This window comes from Corvus brachyrhynchos, unplaced genomic scaffold (assembly GCF_000691975.1).
Source record: "Corvus brachyrhynchos isolate BGI_N302 unplaced genomic scaffold, ASM69197v1 scaffold114, whole genome shotgun sequence".
Classification (NCBI taxonomy): Eukaryota; Metazoa; Chordata; class Aves; order Passeriformes; family Corvidae; genus Corvus; species Corvus brachyrhynchos.
In genome coordinates, this window is record NW_008238337.1 from 5,850,807 (window position 1) to 5,861,108 (window position 10,302).

A 10,302-nucleotide genomic window follows, 5' to 3' on the forward strand; every position below is an offset into this window, starting at 1 on the left:
ACAGGGTGTGCAGGCATGGTAGGGGTGTGCGGAGCGGGCCTGGGCGTGCAGAGCGGGTCAGAGTGTGCGGGGGTGGCACAGGGTGTGCGGGGATGGTAGGGGTGTGCAGAGCGGGTCAGAGTGTGCGGGGGTGGTGCGGGGACACTGTGGGGGTGGTACATGGTGTGCGGAGCAGGTCAGCGTGTGCGGGGGTGGCACGGGGGAGTGCGGAGCGGGGACAGGGGACAATCCGTCGGTGGCGGAAGGTTCGTGCCGGTGCGGAGAAACGCGACACGCAGCGATGAGAGGGGCCAGGGCACCGCGCTCCCGGTGCTGGCCGCGCTGCCGAGCCCCGCGTTAGCGCCTGCTCTGTGCCGAGGCAGCGCTGATAGCCCGCGTACCGGGCTGTAATGTCCTTTACAGCATGGAGCATCCCGCCCCTCTGCGTTATGAAACGGGAGCTCTGGACCTGGGAGGAGTGACACCAGACATCACCCTCCTGTCACAGCTTCCGTCATCTCCCGTGCGTGTGACAGAACCGGCCTCTCTCCGTGACTGCAGCCCATGAGTCCGTGGGATGGAGAAAGCCTAAAGCTTGACCATCCTGCATCTTCTTCAAAGTACAAACATGCCCAGTCCAGACTCAGGATGTGCTGCAGGAACTCTCCGTGTCTGACTGCTAGAGATAAAGCAACTGGAAAAATCTGTTGGGATGATAAAGAATTCAAGTGGTTAATTTGGGTTAAAAGGTCAGTCAACTCCCTTTATAGTTGTGCAGGAAGCAAATCTGCAACCATAAAACCCATTCCATAGGAAAATAAAGTGAATGTAAAATTTAAATCAGAGGTAAGAGTGGATAGAGCTTGGGAAGTGGTAGTCCAATGCACCGTTTTATTGATAACGAGATACTTTATTAGGTTAACTTTATTTCAGTTCCAAAATAGTACTTCACAAAGAGACTCATAATTAGTTCTGACAGCAATTAAAAAAAAAAGTCACAAACTTTAAAATAATGCTGATATGTCTAGTGCATATATTAATGACTTATGATTAAGTGTAAGTTTTAAGCTTTGTAATTAAAGATAATTGCTTTAATGAGCTTTTCTGTAATTGTAGCCTTATATCTAATACCAATTGTTACATGTTTTAAAAACCCTCTGGAGAAACTCTTAGAGATCCTAGTAAGTGCTGCACATCTCATTTTCCATGCATTGGGTTTAAATTTGTACCCTCTGAGCCTAATTTGTTGCTTTTCTTAATTAATGTTGTTTCATGAAATTTTTCCCTTTTGGTCATTTGATACCCTGACAGAGATTGGTTGTGTAGTTGTCAACTTTCTGCAGGATCCTTAATTAATGTTGTTGCATGAAATTTTTCCCTTTTTGGTCATTTGATACCCTGATAGCGATTGGTTGTGTAGTTGTCAACTTTCTGCAGGATGTTGTTAGCAAAGATCTTGTCAGGTTGAAGAGTGGATAAGTACATCCTAGACTGGCATGCTGATTGAGTCACATCTTCAGAGCTTTCAGACAGGTGTATTGGGGTGTGGTGCAAAGTTGATTTCACGAGCTATATAACAGGATGTATTTCCACTTTCTTTGGTTCTCTCTGTCATTTCACTATTTTCTTTACTGAAATTGCAATTTTTAAAAGTCTCTCTGCAGGTGGAATGCCTCCTGTCCTTCAAGTGGCTCAGCAGATTAGCTAGGAGGAAAACCAACAGCAAAATGGACCAAATTTGTCAAGTTTGCTTAATTCCTTACCCAGTCCACACAGCAGGAACCCAGCTCTGTCTCAGCAGGTACAACCAGCAGGCTGGGATAAGAACCATGTTCGTGTGGTCCCAGCTCCAGTTCCCTCACAACAGGTATCACATTTGTATATCAGCTTGCATGGGGAGTGTTGACCTTTGTGTTTTGTGTGGAGACTTTGTGGAGGGCAGAAACTTTTACTTCAGCCTGGGGAGAAAGGAGCAAATAATTCCAGTAGTTCTTGCAGATGACTTTGCCAAGCCTGATAATTTGCTCAGCTGGGTATGAATCTTTCTTTACAATAAAACTTTGTGTTCATTTAAATTTGGAATGCTCTGTGGATACCTGTGTCTCTCATTTGGTTTTAATTAGTGCTGCACACATACGTGATTTTTCTTGAAGAAAGGAAAGGGGTGAGAAGGAATCAGATATGTTCTCTAGGGAAGTAGCACTTGTTCTTGTAATGAAATCCTAGAAGGAGAATTAATTAAACAGAATCCATTATTTTAAATTTTTATGGGCCATTTTAGAATAAGGGGGGAGGGGGGAATGACAATGAAAATTTGTGCTGCTTGTGCTGACTTGCCAGCAGTTGCAGGGTGCTTACATGTGTTAATAAAAATGCCAGAAACTAAATGTATTTTTATATGAACTTTTTAGAGAATTTTGGCCATCTGCCATCATCATATTTAAATTCTGTGAAATTTCTCACTGAACCAGCCCTGCACTTCTGATGAGATCTAGGGGTACTATATTTTAGGAGAAAAAACAAAAGTTCTCAGGATTGAGTACCACTGCATCCCAAGCTTCTCTACTGATTTTTCCTATTACTGCTGCCTCACAAAGTCCTCAGAGACTTTACATAAAGCTGCACAAAATGCATTATTCATTATCTTTTAATAAGGTGCAACTTCAAACACCGTGGAATGTTTCCAAGGACTGAATAATCATTTCTATTGATCATCCATGTAACCTTTTAACATTTTTCACAGTGTCTTGGTTTTGTCTTGTGCAGTAGGAAACATGTTTAATTATGTTTACTTAAAGGAAAATTAAATTCTTCAGTGAATATCAGCACTGAGGAAAGAAGGTTGATGGTCTCTGAAACAAACTCCATGTGGTCCCACAGCACAAATCACACCATGATTATCTTTTTGGAAGAAATGCAGTGCATGGCAACTGCTTTTTTTCAAGAAAGAAGATGAAAGATAGTAACTGCCAAGAGAGTAATGTGAAATTGATATTTTCAACCAGAAAAGGATGGGCAGCACTTTCATGGTTAGGATATGATCACTGAGAATCTGAGAGTTTGGGGTTCCCTCTGCGACTGTTTATAAACTTAAACAGTACTCCTAAAGGGATTGTAATTATTTTCTTTCTTTAGAAATATGCTTTTTAGATAGAATTGAGTAAAACCTTAAAATAATTTTATGGTTTGATTTTAGGGTTAGTGTGTCAAGGTGAAAATAGATGGGTCTGGAATGCCAGTTCTACAAAGGCAAATGTTTTAATCAGAAGCATTGAATTATCTGCAGAGCTTGTCGTTTGAGGGTGCTGCCCTGTTCGTGACTCCTGGTAACATGAGCATAATGCTCTATTTCCATGGTGTGGGTTGTTGGAACCTTTTAAAGTAACGACAGCTGCTCTCTGCAAAGTCACATGACACCTGGCTCTTCCACGTTCCATTTTAATTCTGCCATCAGCTGTGAGCTTTTTAAACATTCTCAGATACTGTGGTATTATTACCATTATTTTTTTTAACTGCAGCTGAATAGTAATAAAATATTTCTTTACTTTGTGGTGTTTTTTTTTTTCTTTTACTCTAACTTAAGCACACAGACTGGTCTCTCTTTGATGTGATTGGAATGGAAAACCAAATTACTTGCTACGAAGCACAAATGCTGCCAAAACTGAAGCTAACTGGAAAGTTTATTGAAGAGATCTACTGCTCCCCTTGATCATCCAGACTTAAGCCAGGGAAGCTCAAACTAAATAGGTATGTAGTGTTCAGGTGATTGATTTATTTTTTATTAATTTGTTTTTTTTAAGTAACAGGTGAAAACAGGTCATATTTGTGAGGACTGAGAGGATTCGTTCAGAATTGTTTGTTTCTCTTGTTATCCCTTTTTTCCAAACTGATCACTGCCAAAGACTGTATGCCAGTCTTCTGAGGAAAAGAGGAGGGCTTCTTATTCCTTAATAGTTGTTTTCATTTATGAAGGCTCAGTTTTGATCTTTCCTGCCATGCTCAAGAGTTGAAGTCACTTGTGGTTTTGATCAAACACTGAAAATTACTTCTGGAGTAGAGTTTCCTAAGCAGAATAATTAAATCTTCTCCTTCTAGTTAATTTTAAGTTTAAGATGTACTTGCAAAACACTTAAAGAAGATTTTTGGGGGGCAGAGGGGAGGGCAGGGGGAGGAAAAGATGTTAAATTTTGAGCTTGTTTGTTTTTGCTCTTGAGTCTTCCCTCAGAAGAGAACTTGGGAGGGTCCAGTTTTGAGTCTTGGAGCAAACGTAATTCTGCTGTAGAGCAATGTAGAGTTAAATCTTACAATAAATTAGCCTGATGTAAGCAGAGTATGGTTAATGAAGCCCAAGACAGATTGTGTGACACGTGGCTGTGACAGGTGACAAGGAGGATGTCCTGCACTAGTGTTATTAGGTTCTTCTGCCAGAAGGGAGCGTAATTAATGTAATTAAGGAATTTAAAGTGAGAGCTGAAGTATATATGTAAAACAGAAAAAGAACTCATCCTTTCGCTGTTTAGACATCTTTGGGTTCCTGGAAATGATGCGCACAAAATAGTTATTGTGAAGTCAGCTCTTACAACTGCAGTGGTTTTGAAACCATACCCATAAATAAGGCTTTGCTCCGTTAAGAAGTTTGACCCTTATTAGCATCTTTTCGGGAGTTCTCTTGCTGTCTCCAGGCTCCAAAGATGATTAAGGGATATGGGAGTTCTGTTATGCCCCTTCCATGTAATCCTTCAGAGATGACTGGAGCATCAGAGCATTTGGTGTACTTGAATTTTACAGTATAGTGTGTTTCTTCTGCATGTTGAGAGAAGCAGAATCCCTCCTGCCATATGCTCTTCAGCTGGGTACCTCTTTCAGCTCAGATTACTCACTAAAAATAATATTTTTGCCAGTAGGCATAGAGTAGGAAAGCAGATTTATTTTTCATCACAATACCAAAGCTAACATTTGTCCTTGTATCACAAGTGTCAGCTTTTCTCCTGCTCTCTTCTCTTTTCATAGTCATTCATAGAATTCTTGCATGAATTAAATTATCCTTATTTTCAACTTTGTTTTTTGCATAAGCTTTATCTGGTCACAATAGATTCAGAAAAGAATTTTGAATTTAAAGGATATCCCAGAAGAAAAAAAGACAGCTAAAGGAACACCTGGACAAACTATACTTCAGGAATGAGCGTCGTTGTTCCAGAACCCCCCTGTATGGCAGAGACCTGTTGGAAACTTGCTCTTGGATCAGTGAAAGAAAAATCTCTCAGCATTGTTCTGCCAGGATTAACAAGTGGTGCTGGACTGGCTTTGCAAATTGCCTTCCATGTTCCAGCACTTCAGAGGTTCTAAGGATCCATTGCAGGAGCTCATTTTGACACTGAAGCAGCAACAGATTGCCCTGAAGGATGTTATGACCAGGTAATTGAGACAAATCCATGTGCAGTCTTTGCATGGATTTGATGGGTGTGTGGTACCCTCCTAACAGGGTATTTAAGTGAACAACTGTAAAATGCTAAATGCTAGATAAGCTGTTTTGTTTTATCCTTTTTGCAGGCTACATTCCTTTATGCTGAACCTATTTGCATCTCAGATGTATAATTTTGGATCATTCTAGGATCTGAAACTCTCAGTAGTTCCATGGCAACTGTTATTAGTTATGTAACAATTCTACTTTATTTTGACATATCTTGTATTTGTTGTGTTAATACTGACAAAAAACGTACGAAGTGTAGTAAGCTTATCTTGGTAACTTTAGGGATAGTGGCAATTTCCTCTTCAGTGTTTTTGCATTTACTTGATGTCAACATAAAACTTCATGTCCTGATTTACTTTCTATTACATTTAGCCAGGTGCTTTGTGCTGCTTTGCAAATATTACTGGTTTTGAATAGTTAATAGCCCAAGCAGTTAAAACTTAGTATAATGAAGTTTTGATTTGTTTTGCAGAGATCTGTGTGTTTCCAGCTGTAGCTGTTGCTCCTCTATGTTTGCATGGAGAAAATCCTCCTTACACATGTACCCATGGAATGAAACTCTTGCAGTTCAGTATCAAGGAACAGAGATGGTGCAGCATGACTCAGGTATTAAACACCCACCACTGGTTACACCTGTGTGCAGGGGCTTTCTCTAATTGTGAGTGTGACCTGCAGAACCTTCAGGTTCTCCTTTTTTAACTAGGCAAGCTGGAAACTCTGGCTGGCCTACTTTGGAAGCTGAAAGTGGAGGGAGAGCAGGTACTGATTTTGACACAGGTGATTGCAATGCTCGACATCCTGGAGCTTTTCCTGAACTTCCATCTCCTCATGTGAGTGAGAGTTAGTGAGTGGTGCTCACAGCTGGCATTATCTGGTAAGAGGATCTCTTACTCAAGCTAGGAGTGAAGAGATGCTCATAGTGGGAGGGAAAATGCTAAAGGAAAGTCTAATACATTTGCAAGATTCATTTGCATAATTTCTTTACTTATTGAAGCAAATTATGTATGTAGCTGCAGCACAAATATGTAATTATATATGAAATATGTCGGTCATATTACTATTTGATGAGGCATCTAGGGTGTTTCCAAGGAGTATGCCACTAGTTATCCTACATTTATGAGCAATTTGTGCTTCAAATGCAGATGTTTTATTTCACAATAGCCATTTGATTAATTGTTTTTGCTTTCATTATCTGTAGCTATTTACATTGTTAGTACTTTAAGTGTGGTTGGTGTTTTTATCTTGGCAGTTCCTCAGCCTTACTCCAGGGGCTTCTGTTTTTCATAGAGTGCTCTGGCATTGCCTGAGGATAAATTGAAAGTATGCTCCTTTCCCTCCCCAGTAAGATTCTCTGTATCCTCTGGGGCCTACAATTTGAGCAAACATTGACAATATAGTTAAGTTTTTCTTACTTTTTGCTCCAAATTGCATTGTTATGCTTTCTGTCAGATGCAGTATAAAACACAAAAGAATACTTTGCCTTAAAGCAACACAAGGCAGCACAACAGAAGGAATTTGATTAGACAACAGACAAGAAAAATGATGGAGCGCTACAGGAATAACAACTCAGGTGTGCTTAGTCATAGGACATGATGTGATTACTGTAATAGATCTCTAGATTTTTATCTAGCTGACTGCTCCATAAATTAATAGCTTTAATTGTAGACAGATTAATTATGAATTGTGTAGATCTGTAATGTGGGCAGTCAGATAACTTAAAATGTTTGCATGCTTAATGTAGGTTGGGGAAGTAACAAGAAAGCAATTTTTCCAACCTTCTCACTCTGTTAAGAAAAAGTTTATTTAGAGATGTATCCTTTATTAATGTGAATTTGTACCTAAGTTGCTTGTTTCCCCATTTTAGGAATTCATTAAAAACTTCAACCAAGGCAAGTGAGTCTTCTGTGCTGTCCTTTCTTCCCACACTCCTTCCACAGGTGTCAGTCACACAGATGTGATTATTGTTGTCTTCTGTGACATTGATTTAGATCTGCTGATGGACACAAAGACTAAGGGATGGTGTGACAAAATTGCAACAGGCAGAGATACCCACATATACAGGTGACTTTCATGCTAAGAAATAGTTACTGGTGTATTAAAATCAAAAATAGAGAGAAGATGGTTTGGGGTGAAACTAGGATTTTGGGTTGAGGTCATCCTTCTAGTTTAAGCACCTTGGTCTTTTAAGATCCCTTCAAAGATTATATAATATTTCTTCCCTTCAGACTAGAGGGAAAATGAAAATCATGTCCTTTCCACACTGCCTCTTCTGTTCGTGTCTTTCCCTCCCACTTCCATCTAAGAAACCATCTGGACTTCTGTGTTAGGACAGCCAAAATAAACGTGGGTGTTTTCAGCTCTTGGTAAACAAGAAATGTCATTCTTGATTATCACTGGATTTCAGATCCACCAGTGATGAGATGCTGTTTGTGTAGTTCTAAGATGTACTTGAAAGCTTCTCCTGAGTGACTGTTTCTTTTCTTGGAAGGATGTCCTGAGAGCAGAAGGAATGTAATGGGTTTCTTTGTCTTGCAGGCTTGTAAGTGGTAATTCTGTTGAAGAGAGGCTGTTGAAAAAGAGTATTGAACATCTGATTCAAGAACTGGCTGCTCACTGAAGCGATTGTTCCACAGACTTTTTGTCTCAGGTACTGTAACATTAAGAATGTGAGCAGTTGTTATTTAATGATACATAAAAAATAAGTGTTTTACTTGATCTGAGTCAGAATTTTGAACAAGTAGTGGTGTATTTGTTTCTAGGCTTGTTTGGGAACCAGTGATATATGTTCACAGTTAAATTCAGTAGAAATCCTGAACTGTCAGCTCATATAGAAAATCAGAAGGTAACAATATCTAGTAATAAAACTTTGCTTGTTCCAATGATAAAGTTACCCTTTAATGATATTGTTTTAATCATTCAGAAGCAACATCTCCTGCAGCAAAAGCTGTCAAATACATCTGCAATCTGACTTTTCTAAACTTGATTTTAGGATGACTAAAATTTTTTTGACGTATGTCTTATCTTATTGAATACTTCAAAACATTTTTCCATAAGGCTCTTTGCTTTGCATATGGAAAAGAGGATTCTGTAAGAGAGACTGTCTGAGCTAAGAAATGCTGTAGATTGAGAGTTGTATGACACAGGAAACACCATGGCTCCTACTCAGTCAGAACAGCTTGCCAACTTGGTGGACCAGGTATGGGGATTTCTCTGTTTTTATGTAAACCTTTAGAAAAATTTGGTATTTACTTTCCTGTACATCAAGTGGCTTCTGTAAAGTACCTTGTTTCCGATCCATTTACATCAAACAGTTCTGTGCAAATTTAAATACTGAAACACTCGTGGCAGGTAATTTGAGCTTGTCGATAGATCTGTTCTTGTTCTGAAACATTTAAGTTACCAAATGCTCTCTTGAGGGTTGTGAAGTGCTTTGAACCAAATTGTATCTTGTGTTGTAAAACTGTTTCACAGTCCTGTGCTTTGCCAGGTATTTGCATTTTTTTCTTAAAGGTCTTGGATCATGTCAGAGATGTGGTTAACTCTTGTAACTATGTTTATCACTCTCCAAAGCAAAATCGTTACATAAAAACCATTGCAGGTCCGGAGGGAAAGATGAGTTGAAGTTGAAACATGCTTGCATTGTGAGGACTTGGGGGCTTCTGGCGTCTTTTATTTATTAATTTTTTAAATTCCTCATTGCTTTACAGTACTACACGAGTGTTTCTAAGCAGAAACATAACCATATTTTAGAATTTTGAATAGCTTGCTATACAAGCAAATGTTAGTAAATACCTTTTCCTGACAGTATGACTAATATAGCTTTTATTTATTACATTTCCATACGCTTAGGAATATAAATTTCCCCAATGTTATGACGATATTACCTTGGATGTATCATTTTGCACTACCAGAATGTTAAAAGTAAGGGAGGGGAGCTGTTTATTTTAAATGGCAGGATATGAATTGTCTTCAGTCAAGACTATTGATAACTATGAATTTTGAGACAGGGCATTTTTGATTATGTATTTTTGGTACCTAAGCCTTCACTTTGTATTTATTCCAGAACACAGGTGGTCATCCTCTTCGTGTTAGACAAGCCTATGCTAAAGACCAGAATTCTGAGCATACTCAAATCTATATGAATCACTTTGAGTTGATGACAATGACTACTAGAAAAAGAAGTTCCTCAAATAGGTTTCTGTAGGTTTAATTCTACTGTCAATAATTTTTCCCAGATTTAATAGTAAATCACTTTGGTGGCCTGATTGGTGAATTTTTTTTTCTCTTAAGCGTGAATATATTTCGTGGGGGCCTTTCTCTTGTCAAGGGCTCTGTGATGACCTTTAGCCTTAAGGTAAAAGTGTGTTTACTATCCAAGAACCAGATCCGTGCTCGTGCTGATGTAAAGAAAAGCTTTAAGATGTCCGTGCTCTGAGCCTCCCTGCAGGCACTGACAGACCCCATGGTCCCCTCTCAGCTGCCTCTTCTCGAGGCAGAATAGCCCCAGCTCCTTCAGCCTTTCCCCGTAAGAGAGATGCTCCAGCCCCTTCATCACCTTTGTTTCCCTCGGCTGGCCCCGCTCCAGGCGCTCCCAGTCTCTCCTGTCCTGAGGAGTACAAGCCCCGCGAGCTGCAAGTGTGGATTTTTACCCCGTGTCTTGAAGAGAAGCGTCAGCCCCGCTCCCTGCGCGGACATAAACTACCCTTCACTCGGTCCTTGCCCTCCCTTGCCTCACTACAACAAATATAACTTAGCACCCGTTCCTATCGCGACAGGACCCGCGGGCAGCCTCCCCGCTGTGCGCAGGCGCGGCGCTGGCGCAGGCGCGGCGCGGCCGGTGGGTGTTGGCGCAG

At 40.1% G+C, this 10,302-nt stretch overlaps 1 protein-coding gene across 1 annotated transcript in view; it reads left to right on the forward strand.

Moving 5' to 3' along the window:
* Positions 1-1,333: 1,333 nt before the first annotated feature.
* EP400 (E1A binding protein p400) overlaps positions 1,334-10,302 on the forward strand; it is a 56,835-nt gene continuing 47,866 nt past the window's right edge. The window contains 9 exon segments of the mRNA XM_017734924.1: positions 1,334-1,846; positions 3,563-3,726; positions 5,099-5,394; positions 5,922-6,055; positions 6,153-6,323; positions 6,899-7,019; positions 7,314-7,510; positions 7,985-8,096; positions 8,504-8,645. The gene's annotated coding sequence lies outside the window, so the exon portion shown is untranslated.